This window comes from Stenella coeruleoalba, assembly GCF_951394435.1.
Source record: "Stenella coeruleoalba genome assembly, chromosome: 5".
Taxonomy (NCBI): domain Eukaryota; kingdom Metazoa; phylum Chordata; class Mammalia; order Artiodactyla; family Delphinidae; genus Stenella; species Stenella coeruleoalba.
This window is the reverse complement of record NC_137150.1, coordinates 62,152,295-62,175,124: the sequence shown is the minus strand read 5'-3', so window position 1 is coordinate 62,175,124 and position 22,830 is coordinate 62,152,295. Positions and strand designations below refer to the sequence as shown.

General features: G+C 41.1%; 1 long non-coding RNA gene across 2 annotated transcripts; it reads left to right on the top strand.

The window, feature by feature from the left end:
* The first annotated feature begins 1,102 nt into the window (after window positions 1-1,102).
* On the top strand, window positions 1,103-22,666 carry LOC307187300. 2 transcript variants are annotated; one of them, XR_013828575.1, is made up of 4 exons: window positions 1,103-1,634; window positions 14,674-16,931; window positions 19,996-20,108; window positions 22,271-22,666. It is a non-coding gene; the product is annotated as an uncharacterized lncRNA (long non-coding RNA). The 2 variants fall into 2 exon arrangements; XR_013828576.1 differs by lacking the exon at window positions 22,271-22,666 and having other exon boundaries at window positions 19,996-22,190.
* The last annotated feature ends 164 nt before the right edge of the window (window positions 22,667-22,830 follow it).

The window sequence follows — 22,830 nt, the reverse complement described above, 5'->3', positions numbered from 1 at the left end:
AGGTTCCAGTGAAGGTTTTCTTCCTGGCTTGCAGATGGCCACCTTCTTGCTGTGTGCTCACAGTAGCAGGGGGGAATGGGGATGGAGGGGGTGGTGCTCTCTGGTGTCTCTTTTTTGAAGGGCACTAATCCCATCATGAAGGCCCCACTCTTATGACCTCATCTAACCTTAAGGACATCCCAAAGGCCCCATCTCTGAATACCATCACAGTGGGTTTAGGTCTTCAACATATAAATTGTGAAGGGTGACAGTTCAGTCCATAGCAAGGGTGAATTAGTTTCTGTACTTTTCTCAGCTTCTAGAAGCTGCCTGCATTCCCTGGATCATGGCCCCCTTCCCTTGTGATTACACTGAGCCCACATGGATAACCTGAGACAATTTCTCAATCACAAAATCCTTAATTTAATCACATCTGCATGGCCTGTCCCTTTTGCCACATTGTGTAAGATATTCACAAGTTCTAGGGATTGGGATGAGGACTTATTTGTAGGGGGTCAGAGGATATTGCTCTGCCTACCTCACTGGGTCATAGGTGGTATATGTTTACCTTTATATAAGAAACTGCAACACCGTTTTCCTAAATGGTTGTCCCATTTACATAGTCACCAGCAATATGTGAAAGTCCAGCTGTTCCACATCCTGCCAACCCTTAGAATTTTCAGTCTTTTTAATTTTAGTTATGCTAAGGGGTGTAAAGCAATGTCTTATTTTGGCTTTAATTTGCATTTCCCTGATGACTAGAAAGTTGAACATCTTCTGTGCTTATTGACTGAGAACTTTGTTTTGTGAAGTTTCTGTTTTCAAGTCTTTTATCTATCTTTAATTGGGTTATTTGCCTTTTTATTATTGATTTACAAGAGTTGTGGGGTTTTTTTGGGGGGGGGGCATGCCATGTGGCTTGCAGGATCTTAGTTCCTTGACCAGGAATTGAAATCATGCCCCCTGCAGTGGAAACTCGGAGTCCTAACCACTGGACCACCAGGGAATTAATTTCCTACAAAAGTTCTTTTTATATTCTGGATAAAAATTCTTTGTCATATATAGGTACTGTGTTGGGGAGGGGGAAATCCCTCTCTACCCCTCTTGAGTTCTTTTGGCTGGTCTAATAATTAAATTGACATAAGACAGCTTAGCAGGAGAAAAAAAAAATTTAATTCCTACACACAGAAGTCTTGTAGAACTGGAACCCCCAAAGTTATCAAAGCAGGCTGTTTATATATCATTTTTAGACAAAGAAACAATTATTTGTGAAGATTTAACAAAGGAGCTTGTGCCTGGGGTAGCAGATGAATGAAGAAATAACAAAGTTTGTTTATCCAGCTTTCTTAGCCTTGAATTCCCTAACTCTAGTGATAAGGATGCTTTCTATTCTCCTGGTACAGGGAGGATACTTTCACATGGGAGATTTAGTTCCTGCTTTCAGGGGGAAATAGGGGAGTCAGAGTGTTTTTTTTTTTTGTTTTGTTTGGTTTTTTTTTAAATATCTTTTTTTTCCACCAGCTGTTTCTCACATAACATTAATTCAAAATAATCAATACACCATTGTGGCATATCTTAAGGCAGTCTGCTCTGAACCCCAATGGTTCCCTCCACATATTGAAAGCTAAGTTGGTGGCTGTGAAGAGCAAAACCAGGTGAGTGCTGAGAGGTAAGAGATCTGCAAAGGGGGGAAAGACTGTAGATTAGAATGAGGATGAATAAACAGAAGAGAAAAAATTGAAGCACATTTCCCCAACCCCATTAATCCAGTTCCCCAATCCTGGGATTAGATCAGTCCAATAAAATGCCTTCATTTATGTGATAGAGAGTGTTAATCTTCTATTGTAATAGATGTAAGTTAGACACTACTTGTCTGGTTTGATTAACATAGAAGCAACATTTTTCACCAGTGATTGGACAAGCTCCTCCTTGCTGATCTGCCAGCATGTCCAGAGCACGTCAGTTTTGGAGCATCACAGACTCTAAGCCATCAGCTTCCGACTGGAGTGTTTTTGAAGTCTGCATAGTGATATTGAACTCTTGTTCCCTTATCATGGAGAGATTTAAGATAGCTTTTTCCAATTCATAATCTCCAAAGCTTGGGAATAAGACCCTCAATGCTGAAAAGAACTTGGAGTTGTGATACACAAGGGGATTTTCTACAGTTCTGACTGCCATGTTTATGTGACACAACTTTAGGACCAAAGGAGCCCAAGTCTATAATTTGGCTGGCATTTAGGGTGGAGTATTTGGTGACAGAAGGAGCCAGGTACCGAAGTCCGCGTCATCCTGACCATTTAGATGGGAACCCTTTATATACTTTGTTGCCACATAAAACAAAAAGACCAGTGTGGTTTACAGACAAGGTTAGAGTGGAACCTGTAATCTCCAGGGTCTGCAGTATTCCATGGCCTTTGCCATTGGGACTGTTAGCATCCATACACCTCCATTTTCCATGTGTTCCTGTCAATCTGTGAGAGCAGAACAGATTCCGCAATAGCTGGTATAGGAGGCCTGTAGTGTGGTTTTGACAGCTATAAAGCTTAGTTCTGTCATACAGATTTTTGGTCCACTCATATAGAGTTTGTGGTATTTAGCAGTTTGATCAGGGGAGCAGCTTTAATACCCCAAGCTGTACAAGGACGGCTTGCGAACTACCCAAAACAGTTGGTGATTTGGCAGACGTTCGTACCAAAAAGGGTAGAGCTAGAGTCACTTACAATCTCCCTGAGAGGTTTGAAGATGCCATTTGTGGAATCAAACCACAAGGTCTGACTGCAATATTGTCTTGGTATGTCACCCAGAAAAGGTCCAGTGTCATGTTTGTTTTTAATACAAAATTTTTCACCTATTGTCTTTATCTGGGCAAGAGACACTCCTTGAGCTTCTATACAGGTTTGCCAGGGCCCGAATAGCTCACCAGAAGGAGAGGCAGGGTGATGTTTTTCTAATTATGGATACCATACCCTGTCATCCAAGCACCTCCCACCTAGTCCACCAGGTGTGAACATCAGCAGGAACCAAGGCCAGTTCAGGTTCTCTTGCACTACCTAGATGCTGACATATCCAACAGTCAGACTGACTGGTTAACGTGGCCAGGGTTTTGTAAAATGGCATAATAGGGTGTTTGGTTAGTGCCCAACCCGCTGAAAAAGTAAGGGTTAATAAGGGTAAGACATAGGCTGAAAAAGAGCCATAGTGTAGACTTAGAGGGGGAGCAGGATAGATGGAGACAAGCACTCTCCAGCCAGCCTTCTAAAATGACTAATACATGGGAGGAAAGTGGCCATTGAAGAGAAGATGAGGTTTTTGTTTGTTTTTTAACATATATACAGGGAGTCTTAAAAAAAGGGGGGAAATAGGTGAAAGCAAAGTTTCTTTTTTTTTTTTTTTTTGGCTGTGTTGGGTCTTCGTTGCTGCATGCAGGCTTTCTCTAGTTGTGGTGAGTGGGAGCTACTCTTCGTTGCGGCATGCGGGCTTCTCATTGCGGTGGCTTCTCTTCTTGTGGAGCATGGGCCCTAGGCACGCAGGCTTCAGTAGTTGTGGTGCACGGGCTTAGTAGCTCCACGGCATGTGGGATCTTCCTGGACCAGGGATCGAACCCGTATGCCTTGCACTGGCAGGCGGATTCTTAACCACTGCACCACCAGGGAAGTCCAAAAGCAAAGTTTCTTGATCTATGAACTTGGGAAAAGCTGTCTACTTCATGATGCCGCTGCTTCTGGGGCCTGGGAATTGGCCCTGGAAATCCTTACTTTGAGGTCACCTATAGGGATTGTCTCCCAACTGTTTTGAGAGCAACGATCCAGGTCTATTTTGGTATGGCTTGCATGAATGCAGGAGGATTTTTCTTTTATTTTGTTAGTAGTGTATGTGGTCAGCAGTACCTCATAAGGCCCTTCTCAGTGAGGTAACAGCATGTGTTTCCTTCTAAGGACCTTGATGTACACCCAATCTCTTGGTCGAAAAGGATGGCAAGGCTTGTAGGTAGGTAGAGACCATGCCCCTTTTTCCTGTTGGCAATATGCTTTAAGTACACTGGTTAGTTCTTGTATCTAGCTGGTCATAGCATCAAATAGTTCACTCACATTTCCATAACATTCACTTAATCAGGAATGGAAGGTTTAGACATGCCAATAAGCACTGCGTATCCAAATACTATTTCAAAAGGGATTAATCCATGCCTCCTACTTGAGTATTCTAGATCTTTCAAGGGCCAGGGGCAAAGGTTTTGGCTATTTAAGTCCAGTTTCTTGACAGATCTTTCCTAAAGTACTTTCTATGGCTAGATTTTTACATTCCACTTGCCTTGATGATTGAGGGTGGTATGGGGCATGGAATTTTAATGAGTGCGTCAAAGTTTTTGCAAGCAGTTGGTTCATCTCTGCTGTAAAATGAGTTCTTGCTCTGATTCAATCCATAAAGGCATGCCAAGACGAGGAATAATCTAGGTTATCAACGTCTTTACCACTGTGATGGCAGCAGCACATCTAACCAGTTAGCATTCAGTCCATCCATTAAACAAGCAGACAATAACCAAACAGTGAGAATAGCCGAAAGCTGAGATCAAATCAATAAAATCAATTTGGAGTGCTGAGAAGGGCAGTGTGGGACTGGGAGAACTTCCCGGGGTGTACTGACTTCTTCCAGAAGTTTGGTGAGATTTACAAGTTGTGCACTGGGAAATAATTTGGTCTGAAATTTTGTGGATGCGAGGGCAAAACCAATTGTCTTTTGGTTCCTTAACTATCCCCTGTCTATACATGTGTCCCATTTGATGAGAGTTAAGTGCAAGCGAAAAAGTCAAAAGAAAAGGAGTACAGGAAGTCTGTTTGGACCAATGTATAATCAATCTGATAATTGTTTGGCACCTTTTGTATCCATTTGTCTTTTTTGGATTGTGGGGCCTTTGCCTGATAGTTAATAATATCAATCAGAGATAAAGCCAGGTTTAAAGATTGGGTGGAGAAAGGATAAGGGGGGTCCATTTGCATTGCATGTTTAGCAGCTCTGTCAGCTCTATTGTTTCCCAAAGATATAGCGTCACTCTCCTTAGTATGGGCTGAACAGTGAACAAGAGCAATTTTAGAAGGGAGGTGACTAGCTTGTAATAGGGCAGCAATTATATGCCCATTAGCAACAGGAGTACCTGCAGAAGGTAAGAATCCATGGGATTTCCGAATTATGCCAACAGCTTGGCAGACTCCAAGAGCTATGAGTTCAACAGCTTGGGCTGGTTTTATAGTGGGCAAAGAGTAGGCCTCAAGTGTTTCATGTGGGGAAACTACGGCATAACCAGTTAGGTTTCCTCAGAAATTTCTTTACAAGAGTCATCACAAAATAAAAGTAAGTCTGGGTTGTCTAAAGGGATGTCTGAAAGATCCTCTCATGGCTTTGAGACCATATCTATAGTTGCAAGGCAATCATGTGGAATGGAATGGGGCTCTCCATCATGAGGCAGGGGTAGTAGAATAGCTGGATTTAAAGTGTTACAACAATGTACGGTGATGGAAGGGTAAATTAAAAGATCCTCGTCCTAGGTGATCTGTCACTATGTAGAGAGGTGCTGCATTCTATGAACTTGTAAGATAGCAGACACAGCGTGGGGAACATAGAGATGAATGGGAGAGCCTAATTAGAGTACTGGCTTTGTCAGTCAAGGTGGCAGCTGTGGCCACCACACAGCAGCATACTGGATGGCACAGGGCCTAATTGGCATGAGAAATATACTATATGATGTATCTGAGAGGCAAAAGGCTATCCTAGAATGCCTGCAGCAATCCCATTATTTTTGTGGCAGTACTGATGAAAAGGTTTATTAAAAGTAGGTAAGCCAAGAACCAGAGGTGTGACAGAGTTAATTCTAAGGCTTCAAAGGAGCGTAATGCCTCTGAAGGCCAGGAAATGGGCTCCGGGGTGATATCTGGGAGGAATGCATACAGAGATTTAGCAAGAGCTGCAATATTAGGAATCCACTGGTGACAGTAGCCAGCTGCCCGTAAAAATTTATGTAACTGTTTTTTTCGTTTTGGGGAGAAGGATGGCCTAAAGTGACTCAAGGCATTTGGGGGTGAGTCTTTGAATGCCCTGAGATATGTCATATCCTAAGTAAGTAACGGTTATTTGTACCCATTGAAGTTTAGATCTGGAGATTTTATGGCCTTGTTCAGCTAGTGCCTTTAGGAGAATGAGGGCATCTATAAGTGCTCCCTGCTTAGTTTGAATACAAAGTAAAAGGTCATCAATATAATGGACAAGCGTGGAGACCTGGGTAAAGGCTATGGTTTCTAAGTTGGCTCTAAGGACTTGGGAAAATGTTGAGGGAGATTAACAATATCTCCTGAGGTATTCGAGTCCATGTTAACTGTCTCCCTTTAATAGAAATGCAAAAAGAAATTGTGAGTCGGGGTGCAATGGGATTGAAAAAAAAAAGCTAAACAGAGCTCAGTTATCGTAAACCAGGCTGCATCAGCAGGAATTGAGGTGAAAATAATAGCTTGGTTTTAAGGGGGCATCAGATTGGGAACCCAGAAATCCAGAAGATCTTCTGGAGGGTCAGAAACAGGGAGCTGGATAAAGTGGAGTATAAAAGGAAGGAGAAGGGGTATTTACATCAGATTTGGTTTTTAATTTTTGTTCCAACTTCTATCTTTCATTTTATTAAGGGATTCCCTAAGGATATAGCTGGTATGCTCTTTTTGTGTTCTCTTTTCAACTTAGTCCTCCCATAAGTACCAATATGACAGCTGTTTATGATGAGAGCTCTCCAGAATTTTTTTTCAAATACAGAAGATTTTCCAATTCAAAAAATTTGGCCATTGATGAGTAGGCTCTCCTTTAGCATATTTATTCCAATAGTGACTCAATTCAATAAGCCTTTTTATGGAAAGACCTGGAGGAAACTTTCCAGGCTTAGAGTAAATCTTTACCATGGATGCAAGATGAGTTCCTGGAGAGGGTACAGACAATGAGTCCTCATAATCCAAACGTTCACTCCCAAAGTTAGTCTAAGAAAGCAAAGGCCTTCACTGCCCAGGCGGTAAGGATGGTGTAGTAAAAACAGTGTCTCCAATCTTTCACAAAAAACGTGAGATGCCTCGAATTACAGACGAACTCATCTATGACACCAGGCAGGCACTACTGGAATGGGACCTTACCAGTACTAACAAGCAACAAATGATGATGTGACAAAAGCCCCTTATGGACTGGGACTCCTTATGACAACCACCCCTATGACCTGGCACGGCTGGATAAAGAGAGTGCTGCTTATGACGTCATGTCTCAGAACCCCAGTCTATTCAACTGTCAACCAGATGCACCCCGATAAGTGCACCTTACAGATAATGGAGACCATAGAGACTATTCTCACTAGTCACAAAGCCAAGCTCTCAGGACGTAAAATGAGATGGAAGGAAAAATCTCATCCAGTTTACATAGGGAACCCACAGCAAAGTTTGTCTAAACAGACGCCATTCTGGTGAGAACGGTTAACTCACCCCGTCTGTGAGGCCAGCTCAAACAGCAAGATTATAAAGGGTTAATGCCTGCATTTTTCTCTATGATTCTTCCTCCTAATGACAAACAATACAACAGACAGAGACAAAGAAAAACAGTGACCATCTCTGAAAGGAGAGAATCCATAAAAACCTAGAGTACTCATTTCCCAAACACCAGAGTTGGTAGGTCCAAGGAATCAGTTCCACAAATATTTTCTCCTGTTAATCTAAGTTTAGAAAGAAAGAAAAGGGACTCTCATGACTTTCCGTTCCACCAGAGACCCAGGTAAGGACTCTTACATTCTGCCAGCCTTTGTCAGAGGTTTCAGGATTTCTCAGCTGCAGCAGCCTCAGGGGGGAGCCTGTCCAGCCGATATCCTGCCCACTATGCCAACTGCTGGGGAAGGGGAAATTCCCCCACCCCCCACCCCTCTTGAGTTCTTTTGGTTGGTCTAATAATTCAATGGACACAAGACAAGTTAACAGGAAGGAAAAAAAAACAATTTAATTCATACACATGGAGGTGACACAGAAATGGGACTCCCAAGGTGAACAAGCTGGGTGTTTCATATAAAATTTTTAGACAAAGAAACAATTATTTGTGAAGATTTAGCAAAAGGACTTGTGCTTGAAGCAGCAGACTAATAAAGAAACAACAAAGTTTGTTTATCCAGCTTTCTTAGCGTTCAATTCCCTAACTCTGGTAATAAGGATGCTTTCTATCTTCCTGGTACAGGGAGGATAGATTCACATGGGAGATTTAGTTTCCGCTTTCAGGGGCAAAGGGGTGGGGATTGGGGGGGTCAGAGTGTTTTTTTAATATTTTTTTTCCACCAGCTATTTCTCAAGTAACTTTACTTCAAAATAATTAATATGCCATTATGGCATATCTTGGGCAGCCTGCTCTAAGGCCCAATAATTGCAAATATTTTCTCCCAGTCTGAGTGGCGAGTTTTCATTTTCTTCAGAGCATCTTACAATGAGTAGACTTTCTTTGGTAAGTTCAATTTACTTTTATTATCTTTTATGGTTTGTTCTTTTTGTATCCTAAAATCTCTGCCTATCTCAGCCTCACTGTGGCAGACTGTAATTTCCAAATACAGCTGCAACAATATTTCTTATCCATGTGCTCTTCTACAATATGATCTTGCCACGCCTTCCATTTCCCTTAAATGCTTGAGAGAATTCACTGATGAGACCATCGGGGCCTCCAGTTTCTTGTGTGGAAAGTTTTTTTTAAAAATTATTATTAGAAATTCAATTTATTTAATGGGCATAGGGATATTTATTTATTTTATTCATTTTTTTAAAATACGTATTAGTGTATATATGTCAATCCCAATCTCCCAATTCATCACACCACTACCACCCCCCCGCCACTTCCCCCCCTTGGTGTCCATATGTTTGTTCTCTACATCTGTGTCTCTATTTCTGCCCTGCAAACCGGTTCATCTGTACCATTTTTCTAGGTTCCACATATGTGCATTAATATATGATATTTCTTTTTCTCTTTCTGACTTACTTCACTCTGTGTGACAGTCTCTAGATCCATCCACATCTCTACAAATGACCCAATTTCATTCCTTTTTATGGCTGAGTAATATTCCATTGTATATATGTACCACATCTTCTTTATCCATTCGTCTGTAGATGGGCATTTAGGTTGCTTCCATGACCTGGTTATTGTAAATAGTGCTGCAAAGAACATTGGGGCGCATGTGTCTTTTTGAATTTTGGTTTTCTCTGGGTATATGCCCAGTAGTGGGATTGCTGGGTCATATGATAATTCTATTTTTAGTTTTTTAAGGAACCTTCATACTGTTCTCCATAGTGGCTGTATCAATTTACATTCCCACCAACAGTGCAAGAGGGTTCCCTTTTCTCCACACCCTCTCCAGCATTTGTGGTTTGTAGATTTTCTGATGATGCCCATTCTAACCGGTGTGAGGTGATACCTCGTTGTAGTTTTGATTTGCATTTCTCTAATAATTAGTGATGCTGAGAAGCTTTTCATGTGCTTCTTGGCCATCTGCATGTCTTCTTTGGAGAAATGTCTATTTAGGTTTTCTGCCCATTTTTGGATGGGGTTGTTTGTTTTTTCAATACTGAGCTGCATGAGCTGTTTATATATTTTGGAGATTAATCCTTTGTTTATTCATTTGCAAATATTTTCACCCATTCTGAGGGTCACCTTTTCGTCTTGTTTGTAGTTTCCTTTGCTTTGCAAAAGCTTTTAAGTTTCATTAGGTCCCATTTCTTTATTTTTGTTCTTATTTCCATTACTCTAGGAGGTGGATCAAAAAAGATCTTGCTGTGATTTATGTCAAAGAGTGTTATTCCTATGTTTTCCTCTAAGAGTTTTACAGTGTCTGGTCCTACATTTAGGTCTCTAATCCATTTTGAGTGTATTTTTGTGTATGGTGTTAGGGAGTGATCTAATTTCATTCTTTTACATGTAGCTGTCCAGTTTTCCCAGCACCACTTACTGAAGAGACTGTCTTTTCTCCATTGTATATTCTTCCCTCCTTTGTCATAGATTAGTTGACCATAGGTGTGTGGCTTTATCTCTGGGCTTTCTATCCTGTTCCATTGATCTATATTTCTGTTTTTGTGCCAGTACCATATTGTCTTGATTACTGTATCTCTGTAGTATAGTCTGAAGTCAGGGACTCTGATTCCTCCAGCTCCGCTTTTTTTCCCACAAGACTGCTTTGGCTATTCAGGGTGTTTTGTGTCTCCATGCAAATTTTAAGATTTTTTGTTCTAGTTCTTTAAAAAATGCCATTGGTAATTTGATAGGGATTGCATTGAATCTGTAGATTGCTTTGGGTAGTAAAGTCATTTTCACAATATTGATTCTTCCAATCCAAGAATATGGCATATCTCTCCATCTGTTTGTGTCATCTTTGATTTCTTTCATCAGTGTCTTACAGTTTTCTGAGTACAGGCCTTTTACCTCCTTAGGTAGGTTTATTCCTAGGTATTTTATTCTTTTTTTTGCAATGGTGAATGGGATTGTTTCCTTAATTTCTCTTTCTGATATTTTGTTGTTAGTGTATAGGACTGCAAGAGATTTCTGTGCGTTAATTTTGAATCCTGCAACTTTACCAAATTCAGTGATTAGCTCTAGTAGTTTTCTGGTGGCATCTTTAGGATTCTCTATGTATAGTATCATGTCATCTGCAAACAGTGATAGTTTTACTTCTTTTTCAATTTGTATTCCTTTTATTTCTTTTTCTTCTCTGATTGCGGTGGCTAGGACTTCCAAAACTATGTTGAATAATAGTGGTGAGAGTGGCCATCCTTATCTTGTTCCTGATCTTAGAGGAAATGCTTTCAGTTTTTCACTATTGAGAATGATGTTTGCTGTGGGTTTGTTTTATATGGCCTTTATTATGTTGAGGTGGGTTCCCTATACGCCCACTTTCTGGAGAGTTTTTATCATAAATTGGTGTTCAATTTTGTCAAAAGTTTTTTCTGCATCTATTGAGATGATCATATGGTTTTTCTTCTTCAATTTGTTAATATGGTGTATCACATTGATTGATTTGCATACATTGAAGAAGGCTTGTATCCCTGGGATAAATCCCACTTGATCATGGTGTATGATCCGTTTAATGTGTTGTTGGATTCTGTTTGCTAGTATTTTATTGAGGATTTTTGCATCTATATTCATCAGTGATATTGGTCTGTAATTTTCTTTTTTTGTAGTATCTTTGTCTGGTTTTGGTATCAGGGTGATGGTGGCCTCAAAGAATGAGTTTGGGAGTGTTCCTTCCTCTGTCATTTTTTGGCAGAGTTTGAGAAGGATGGGTGTTAGCTCTTCTCTAAATGTTTGATAGAATTCACCTGTGAAGACACCTGGTCCTGGACTTTTGTTTGTTGGAAGATTTCTAATCACAGTTTCAATTTCATTACTTGTGATTGGTCTGTTCATATTTTCTATTTCTTCCTGGTTCAGTCTTGGAAGTTTATACCTTTCTAAGAATTTGTCCATTTCTTCCAGGTTGTCCATTTCATTGGCATAAAGTTGCTTGTAGTAGTCGGGCATAGGGATATTTAAATTTTCTGTTTCTTCTTGAGTCAGTTTAGGTAAGTTTTGTTTTCCAAGGAATGTTCATTTCATTTAAGTTGGTGAATTTATTGGCATAGATTATTCCATAGTAAACCATTTTAATTTTTTCATAGTCTGAGAATCCTTATTGACCTCCATCCTTTGTTCCTGATATTGGTAATTTGTTTTTTCCCTCTTTTTATTTTCTTGACGAATCTTATAAAAGGTTTATTGTTTTTATTAAACTTTTCACAGAACCAACTTTTGGCTCTGTTCGTTTTCTTTATGGTTTGACTATTGTCTGTTTTATTGATCTTCACCCTTATCTTTATTATTTCCTTCCTTCTACTTACTTTGACTTTGATTTACCCATACAATTCTTATTTCTTAAGCTGGAAACTTAAGTCATTGATTTTTAAACCCTTGTTGCTTTTCTGATGTAAACATTTAAGCCTGTAGACTTCCCTCTAAATGCTGCTTAGATGCATCTCACTGATTTTGCTGTTTTATAATTTCAGCCTTTATCATTCAGCTTTATTTTCTAATTTATTTTCTAATTCCTCTGTGTTTTCTTTTTTGACCCCTAATTTATTAAGAATTATCTTGTTTAGTTTCCAAATACTTGGGGATTTTCTTTTTTTTTAAATTTATTTTAATTTTTTTAAAAGATTTTTTTGATGTCGACCATTTATAAAGTCTTATTGAATTTGTTACAATATTGCTTCTGTTTTATGTTTTGGTTTTTTGGCCACAAGGAATGTGGGATTGTAGCTCCCCGACCAGGGATCAAACCCACACCCCCTGCATTGGAAGGTGAAGTCTTAACCACTGGACCACCAAGGAAGTCCCCATTTGGGGATTTTCTAGCTATCATGTTGTTACTGATTTCTAACTTACTTATGTTATACTTAGAGAACATACTCATAAGATTTCAGTCTTTCAAAATGTATTGAGACTTACATTATGCTCCAGCATCTGGTCTGTCCTGTTGAACACTCTGTGTGCACTTGAAAAGGACGTGCAGTTGTTGGATGTGATGTTCTATACGTGAGTTTCTATCTAGTTGAACTTTTTTTTTTTTTGGCCATGCTGCATAGCATGTGAGCTTTTAGTTCCCCCACCAGGGATTGAACCTCTGCCCCCTGCAGTGGAAGCATGGAGTCTTAACCACTGGACCACCAGGGAAGTCCCTAGTTGAACTTTTCTTGTACTGCAGTTTTGCAGGCAATGAGTTCTCTCAGCTGTCATTTGTTTTATCATTTACTTTTAAATGACTGTAATTTATCCTCATTTTTGAGGGGTAGATTCACAGAATAGAACATTGTGGATTGTCAGGTTTTTCTTTCAGCCATCTGAAGATGTTATTCCACTATCTTCTGGCCTCCATTGTTTTTCATGAGAAGTCAGCCACCATTCATTTCATTGCTCTCCTGTGTATAATGTGTCTTTTATCTGGCTACTTTTAAGATTTTCTATTTATATTTAGTTTTCAACAGTTTGCCTATGATGGACCTGGGTATGGTTTTCTTTTTATTTATCCTGCTTGGAGGCTCACTGAACTTCTAGGATCTGTAGGTTGATGTTTTCATGAAATTTGGGGGAAATGTGGCCATTATTTCTTCATGTACTTTTTTTTTTCTGCCGCATTCTCTCTTCTCTTTTCTTTCTGAGATCTCTGCTTTTAACTATGTTAGTTATGGCAAGTAGATCTGGGGGCGGGTGGGGAGAACAGCTAGTAATTACAGTTTTCACATTCCAGGCAGCAGGAAAAGAAAGCAAAGAGAACTAGAGGCACAACTCATTTGCTTCTGCTCATACTCCCTTGGCCAGTTCCCTGGACGGCTGGGTATCCAAATAAAATTCTCTACCTAAAGAAAGAAGTGATTTTGATGATATCCCTGATGGAGTAACTGATATCAGATTCCCATCACCACCCCCATAAACAACTATAAAACTAGACAAAATGTATGAGGCAGCTGTTTTCAGGCATCGGACAACAGGCAGTACCAGACTGCAATCCTGGACAGAAAGAAAACACATGCAGTGAATCCCACATTGGCCCTGGCTTTCTTCCTGGGGGTACCTCCTGGGCCCAGTGCAGGGAGACGGAGTTTATACAGAGCTAAGCAATCTTGCTGAGCTGAAGAGGGTAGAAATGCAGGGATGCTGAATTGGCTAAAATTTTCAGGGCAAGGTAACAAAGATGAGGGAGCTGCATGGGGAGAAGGGTGCTAGAACATTTACATGGGGATTCTCCAGCGGCCCTTGGCAGGGGGCTTGGTTGAGCACGTGCAGGTAGGACACCATGAGGCCTAGAAGAACGTGGCTGCTACGGGGCTGCAAGCTGAATGGGAGTATCAGAGGTCGCACGGTGTTAAAAGATGGGGGAGTTCTAACCAATCTATGGTTAGGAGTGAGGACCATGCCCTAGAGTAAAAACAATTCCTTAGGACTAAGGACTAAGCCAAAACAGACCAAGCCTGAGAGTCCATAAGATCCACTAGTAATTTAACTGCCTTTCAGAACAAAAGGGGCAGAGTCAGAAGCCAGTAAATTAAAGGACAGGATTTTCCTGTGTAAAAACCATGCCTAATGAAGGACTTTGACTGGTGACTTGCACATGGCACTGACAGGAAACAAATGGACTAGAAGCCTATTAACTCTTGGAGGGAATTTTATTGCCAAAAAATCCACAAGTGTGGCCTCAAAAAGCAGGTGATCGTTTTGACTCCTAAAGTAACTCCTAGGCCCCCAAAAGTCACCAGAGGAAACAGGCTGTGAAATCTACAAGCCCCCTCCAAAAGGGCATACTCTTCAGTGCCCACTTGGGATGACGCCATGGAGGATAACAGATAAGAAATAACCTTCCTGAAAACTAGCCTATCCCCTCTGGGGGGGTCAATGGACAAGTGGCTACCAGATGGAGAAACTAAGGCACTAACTCCACTGCCAGGGAAGGGAGTGTTTATCATTCCGGTGTGGTAGGATTTGATAATTGCTCTGAACTATAGACTGCTGTGTGTTTTCCATCCTTCCCTTTTCTGAGTGGAAGTTTTAATTTGGTATTCTGTTCTTTCTCCATAGGTGCATGTTGGGTATGTGTGTGATTGGAGAGAGATAGGTAACTTTTCTCTTCGTTTACAGGTCACCAACAATAAAGAGTCGCACCTGGACCTGCAGGAGAGAACCCTGCAGCACCCAGAGATCCTGAATTTTGAGCTGGAGGAGGGCAAGTACATTCTGTGGGTGAGATATATGGATATTTGGGTGGCTGCTCAGATGAAGACTTTCACAACCTTCCTTGCAACTGGGTGCAGCAAAGTGACCTAATCCTGGACAACAGCATGTGAGCAGATGTGATGTGCAGGACTCCCAGGTCATGCCCCTAAAGGGAATGGGGAGGGGTGTGCCTCCAATGTGTTGTTTTTCCTCTTCCCACTCGCTGGAATGCATACAGGATACCAGGAGCTAGAACAGATGTCTCAGACAGTGAGCTAGAAATCACATGTTGAGAACAGGAGGGCAACAAGATAGGCGCTTCAGTCCAGACCCCCCCAAGCTGCCATATCAGATCTGCACTGCCCACCTAGACTTTCATCCAACAGAGAAACCAGCTTCTATCTTTTTAAGGCACCATATTTTAGGATCTTTTTATTGTATTAACTTACCCACTATTTTAACTCAAATACTCCTCTTGCTGCTAATTCTCTGAGATAGCACTTGGGTATATAGGAGGTGGGGTTTGTATGGTCTCGTGGTGAAGGTGTGGAAGGGGCCCTAAGTTCCTGAGCATAGGTATTTGTTGCCTCTGATTTTTGTAGCCATGTTTCTTGTTGGTCACTATGCACACATCTTGCTGAGGTTTGTGGCTTACATCTCGCTGACGTTTGTTGCTTGCATCTCTGACTAATAAACTCGAAGTCTATCTTAGCTTCCTCAGAGTCCAGTGGTCCTTTCAACGGACTCTTCTCCACTTCAGTCCTACTGTTGCCCCGTGAGGCTTGGCTGCAACTCCCATTTGGCTCCCAGACTGGAAGACCTCTCAGTCCTCACCTATAGGGTCAGCTCTTCCTTCCCAAGGATATGCAGGAAATTCTGGACACCTTTCATGCCAATGAATGCCAGGGAAGACTTTGGGTAGCTAAATGCTGCCCTTCTCTCTGCTTAAACAGAGAGAAGAATTGCTTCAGGACGGGTACGTGGTGAGGCTTCTCTTCCCAGAACCCCAAACGAAAATGGGATCAGAGACCTCTCTTCTGCTTTTGATGTCTCCTTCCATCTACCTGTCTACAACTTTGGGACAGTCAGGATGCACAGCTCTCACCTCCTCTTCTGCTTCTTCTCCCCTCCTTTTCCACCCATAATCCTCCCTGGAGAAGGGCTGGCTATTTTTCCCACTTCTACTTGGTAGTAGTTCTCCCTGCATAGACATTTATGATGAAGTCCACCCAGGTTGGTCCTTGATTTATTAAAGGGTAAGCTTCAGGATAAAATCATCCTTTCTCTTTCTCTGCCAAAGGCTGGCATCTGAGACCCCTGTCTTGCTAATGGGGTGAAGGAAGTCAGCGTTGAGACCCAGTTTCTCAAGGGCCTCTCTGCCCCAGGCAGTCCCTGCCCCTCTTTTTCTGGGCTATGAGCTTCATGGCTCAGCCTTGGAGGAGAGAAGCTGAAAGAGAGAGTGATTTATGGGGAAAATTAAAATACATGAGTTTAATATTGTTCCTGTTGCATATTTTATCTCATTTCATCACTCATATTTTCACTTTGTTTATGGTGTCTTTCAAGGACAAGGCTTTTTAATATTTATGGTGTCAAATCTGTTAGCTTTCTTTTAATGGCTTCTGGGTTTGGTGCCCAGCATAGGAAATCTTTCTTCACTCTAAAACCGAACAGAACTTTTAATGGCTGCAAAATATGCCATGTGAAAACATGCAAATGTGTCCTAATTTATTTACAGATGAATACTTAGTCTGCTTCTGCTTTTAAGATATCATAAATAATGTAATGAACATCTTTGTAAATACATTTTTTTCTTCTGTGATTTAAATCACTTCTTTAGGATAGATTCTCAGGAGGTTCATGGGTCTTTTTCACTATTTTAAAAGCCTTAACAACAGTTAAATATTTACCTTTTATAAAGCTGCACAGGCAAACTAAATGCCAAATTCCCTTCTTTTGCATAGAATTGCAGCTGCTGTGTGGTGACATTTACATTTCATGTTGATTAGAAGACGTGGTAGTTACTAGTGACTTTAATAAAAGAATGAGAAAAGCAATTATTAGTCAACAAATGCAGTTGGTTTGATATACTAAATCTTATCAAAGATAAGGGAAAACATTAAAACGTGTTTCTTATTTTGCAGAGTCCAGAGAAGAAAAAAGATCATCTCAAAGATATACATGTAATTCCAAGTCATCAGCCTCTAGATTTCATAGTCACACAAATAAACTGATGAGCACCATCCCTGCCATCATCACATCACCCCTTCCACATGCCCAGCTTCGCTCTGAGGGAGCCCACGCGACTCCCCCGCACCACAGCCTGAGCTGTGCTGTAGAGGCTTCATCACCCCCCCAACACACACACAAACACACACACACACACACACACACACACACACACACACACACACACTCACACAGGAGAAAAGAGAGTGCCAGAGATATGGGGTAGGTTTCTGAACCTGAGTCCAGTATCTCATGAGATGCAGTACAGCATAGTAGTCAAGAAATTAGGTTCTGGAGTCAGACATTCTGGGTTAAAAGCCCCAGTACCCTGCATCTTACCAGCTGTTGGCCTTGGGCAAGTTTATTTCACTCCCTGAGGTTTACTTTCTTCTTCTATAGAAGGGAGGCAATGAGAGCACTTAACCTCAGATGATAAAATGAAGTGATCGATATGAAAGAATAAATTACAAGATGACGTATAAATGGAAGGGGTTTTCCATTCATAGCATTAACGTCTCCAGGCTCAGCGAGCCCATATGATACAAGCAATGTAACAGCCACTAAGAACATTTTGCTTTAACGCTTCAATTCAAACTTACTCCTAGAGTTTGCCGTAACCACCAAATTTACCTCAGTAGGACCTTGTCCTGTGTGCTCACACAGGTGATCACACATTTATTGGGGGTCTTTGCAAAGCTTTAGCAGGACAAAGGTGAGCTCAGAGGCCAAGTTTCAGGGGCTGAGGGCCCCCTCCCCATGCAGTGTGTAAATAGATGCTCCAGGAGGTTAGATGAGCAACTAATCCAGTTGAGGGAAATCTGTGAACTTCTGCCTGAGTTCTCTTTTTAAAATAAGTAACTTCTGTGGTTTTAAGAGAATAGTTTTTCTTGCAATAGGAGTATACGTTTATTGACGAAAATTCAGAAAATAGAGATAAGCAAAAAGTAGAAAATATCATTTGTAATGCCATCTCCTAGGGAAAAAGAGTTGGTGTCTTTTTTTGCATCTTTTTTTCCCTGTGTGTATATATGCATTTATGTTTTGTGTAAGACACACACTTTTTAAAAAACCAAAACCAAAATGGGGGACTTCCCTGGCAGTCCAGTGGTTAAGACTCCATGCTTCCTGTGCCAAGGACATGGGTTTGATCCCTGGTCGGGGAACTAAGATCCCACATGTTGCACGGCAAGGCCAAAAAAAAAAAAAAAAAAAAGCAAAACAAAATGGGGTTCATCACATATAGACTATTTTCTCACTTTACCATAAACCTAAATATTTCTCCATGTCAATACACAATTCCTTACACCCTTGCCGCTCAGTGTGGTCCTGATGTACCGGCATCACAGGGTAGCTAGTGAGAAATGCAGAATCCAAGCCCCACCTCAGACCTGCTGAGTCAGAATCTGCAGCTGAATAAGCTCTCAGCAGAGGATGTGCCCCACACAGTTTGAGGAGCATCATCTGATAGCACAGTGTTTAAAGGCCACAGTCTCCCATAGCATGGCTGAACCATGATCTATTTCACCTCTCACTGGTGGGGATTTTCCCCTATGACAAGATCATTTCCCCTATGATCCCTGGAGGATCTTGGGCTTCCCAAAGCTGTCCTTGACCTTCTTCCCATCCTCCCTCTAGCAGGGTGCTCTTCCCTTGATGTGGGTCCCCCCTACTTCCCAGGGGGCCCTCTTGGCCCCCTCAGAGGCCACCCCTAGGAGACTCCTGACAGCTGGGGAAGCACATCCTTGCACGTTCTCCATGGGCTGAACGCACACTGCCCACCTCTGTCATCACCTTCCTCCACCTGGAACCCAGCCTGGGGCCCCAGACTTCCCTCAGGTCCCAGGCTTCGAGCAGAGCCCTTGGCAAAAGCAATGCCCAGTCCCCTGCGGGGCGGACAGCCCAGGCTGGGCAGTGCCTCAGCCTCTCCTGAAATTCCTTTCAACCTGCTACTCTCACAATCCCTTCTCACTCCTGTAACCTCCAGCTCACTCTGAACGGCCCCCTAATTGCCACCCGAGCCTCCTCCCCATGCCCCCCACCCCCCGTCTCCCTATCCCATCCTCAACCCCTCCCTTCCTCTGGTCCCCTCTCTGGTCCGGAAACCTCCTCTCAGCCCCTCCTCTCCACCCCACAGTGTTCCTCTCCTCTGCCATTCCCCGCATCCCTAGAAACAGCCTCCCACTTCTCACCCGCCCCCTCACTCCTCCCTTTCCAACTTCCTCAATTTTCACCTCTCCCCCAAATTCCAGGCCTGTCCCTGGGAAAGGAGAAGCTCCTCTGGTCCCACCCTGCCTGTGTGTGGTCCGAGGTGGGGTGGAGGTCGCTCCCGCTCCCAGGGTGGGGAGGATGCCCTGCCCAGTCCGCCCACCCGGCCTGGAGAGAGTGAATGGAGCCCTGTGTGCCCCTGCTCTGTGGGAGGATGTCAATGGCCAGTGTGTGACTGGGTGAAAAGAGGCCAGTGACGGCTGTGAGGCAGCCCTGAAAATTACCCGGCCCACCAGCCCGGGGGTGAGCCAGATGCGACTCGTCGGGCAACAAAGAATGACAGTGAAAAGTAAACTATGACCCCAACCACCTCGCTGGGCTTCCGTGGGGGCTGGAATCCCCGCATCAGAGCCCCCTTCCCCAGGGCGCCGAGAACCAGAGTCCCCGAGAACCAAAGGAGAACCAAAGGCGGATGCTCTGAGCTGCACCTGCCACGGGGCCGCAGGGAGAGACGATGGGTCCCACGGCGCCCTCCACAGTAAAGCTTCTTCCCTTTATACACGTTTGATAAGTAATTGGGGGAGATATTTTCAAAATAATACAGATAAGCTTCTATTTTCACCAATCAAAATAGTAAGGATTTTTTTTTTTCTAACGAGAATATTTAGCGCTGACAAAGATACAAAGAAACTTAGTCAACCTTGCACTGCTGGGGGTGGGGAAGTGAATGGGCTCAACTCTCTGCAAAACGTAATAATATCCAGTACTAAGAGTCTTTGAATGCTCACACAGTTTGATACTGTAATTCCACAGGTGAAAATGTATCAGAAGGAATAATCCCAAATATTCCCCAAAGCACAGACGTTCTTTGTGCTGAAAAATGAGAAAGAGCTTATTAAAATTGGAATCAACATACTGGGAATAAGGTGGGTATATTATGATACATCTACAAGTTGGAATATCATTCTGTCATTAACAACATTTATGAAGAGCTTTTGATAACATGAGGAAATGTCTTCCCAAGAGAAAGAAACAGAATATAAATTCGTATATACAGGATAATCACAAGTATACAAAATAAACATAGAAGACTAGAAGAAAATCAATTAAATGGGAGCGGGTGATTTTCCCCTTTACCTTTTACGGCTTTATGAATTATTTCAGAGATACATTGAGGTATAGAGAATAATGTAGCCACACTGAGCATTAGAAATGCAACATTCTTCCTGATGCAGCCCGTCAGGGACTCTCCTTATTCCCCATCCTCACCCTCACCCCTGAGGCAAAACTCTATATACTTTTATTACACGTGAACAGATTCCTGAACATTATATAACACTGTTTTAAATATTTCAAACTTTCTTACATGGTAAAGTACTACTTGTATACTTCTGTGACTTGCTTTTTTCAGTCAACATGATTCTTTGGGGATTTATCCATCCTGACTCATTGTTGATAAAGCCAAATCTGGTTCACTCAGTACATGAGTTAATAAGGAACTTAGAACAGGGTCTGGCACATGGTGCTACATGAGTTTTGGGGGGTTTTGATAAACAAAAATTTATTTCCCCTGCAGTATACTATTGTGTTAATATTATATTGCATTTATTTATCCATTCTCCTACTGATGAAAAAATCAGACTGTTTGCAGACTGTTTGTCCTGATTACAAAACAATGCTGCTATGGACATTCTAGTCCATGTCTCCTTGTGCACGTGTGTGAGAGTGTGTCAGTTTCTATAGAGTACACTTCTAGAATTGGGGCGGCAGTGTTGCTAAGGATGCCTAGCTGTAACATGGCAAGTTACTGCCAACGGACGTGTTATTGTGTTTCCAATCCCCATCGACACTTGCTACGGTCAGATTTGTTCATTTTTTCCCCCAATTTCATGGGTTTGTAGTATATTTCTTTATGGTCTTAATTTGCATTTCCCTGATAACTATGAGTTTAGAGGTTAGGTATCTGTTCATACATTTACTGGTTATTTGTACTTTTTATTCTGTAAACTCCTGTTCATCACCTTTTCCTATCTTTCTATTGGTTGTTGTAATTTTCTTCTTGATTTATAAGAATTCTTATATATTTTGGATATTAATGCTTTGTCAGTTGGAAATGTTGCAAATATTATCATTCACATCGTGGCTTGCCGTAACTTTTTATGTTGTTTTAAGGCACAGAAAATTTAAATGTTAACATAGCCTAATTTATTTATTTATCGTTTGTGCTTTGGGTGACTTGGTTAAAATACCTTTTCTTACTCCAAGGTCATAAGTCTCCCTATATATTCTTCTCAAAGTTTTAAAATTTTGTTGTTTTATATTTGGTCTTACATACATCCACGTGGATTCGATTCTTTGTGAAGGTAGTTATGGAGGGAATCTTCTTTCTCATATGGATAACAATCGTCCTAGAATCATTTATTCCAGTCATCTGCAAAGCCAGCTTTGCCATAAATCAAATTTCCCCAACGTGTTGGTCTGTTTTAGGGCTCTTTATTTTGTTCCATTGGTGTATTTGTCTTCCTTGAGCAATACCACACTCTTTTACTGTAACTTGATAAATAAGTTGATTTCTGTATAAGCATGTATTCCCACATTTTTTCAAGACTATCTTGATGATTTGGGGCCCTTTACATTTTCATACACATTTTAGAATTAGCTTGTTTTACTAAATTCTTGTTGGTCTTCATTTTTAAAGTCTTTCATACTTTCCACTCTTTTTAAAAATGAAGCATTTAATATCTACAAAAATATATAAACATGTACATATATGGTATAAAAAATAATAAATACCTGTGTACCCATCAGCCAGCTTAAGAAACAGAGTATTGCCTGCATTTTAGAAGTCCCCTACGTGCCCTCTCCTTCTCAAGGAATTTTTATTCTAAATTTTGTGTTTGTCATTCTCTTCCTCATTATTATAGTTTTACAACATAATGAAATGTTGTTAAGTTTTGTATGTTTTTGAGTTTTATGTAACTGTTAAAATGTAAAGAAAAATACTAATGTGTAGAATACAAATTAATGACAGTTTTATTTCCTTCTTTTAAATTTATATTTCTTTGTTTTGCTTTATTATACTGTCTAGGACTTCAAATAATAGGTTAAATAGAAGTGGTGAAATTGGGAATTTCCATTGCGCCACCAGGGAAGTCCCAAGAAATATACTTTTGATTAGAAAAGCCCAGTAGCACTTCCAAATTGATAAAGAGGAAGGAAGAAATAAATAATAATGGGAATAAGCTAGAAAAAAGGAAAAAGATGAAAAATTAAAATAAATATTAAAAATAAAATAAGATGGAAAGAATAAAATCAAGTATATCAACTGTGGCACTAAACGTGAATGAGCTGAATTTCCACATAAAATATAGAAATTGTCAAATTGAACAACCAAATCCAAATATATAATGTTTATAGGAAGCACACCTAAGACGAAGCGATAGAGAAAGGTTGATGATTAAAGAAATTCTAGACAAATGAAAATGAAAGGAAAGCAGAAATGACAACATACGTGATCTGAAATTTAAGATAAAAAGTATTAAATAAGATAGAGATAATGTGTAATGACAAAAGGCACATTTTAACAAGAAGGCATTCTTCATAAACCTCTAAAATTAAACATCTTGGCAGCCAAATATATAATGCAAA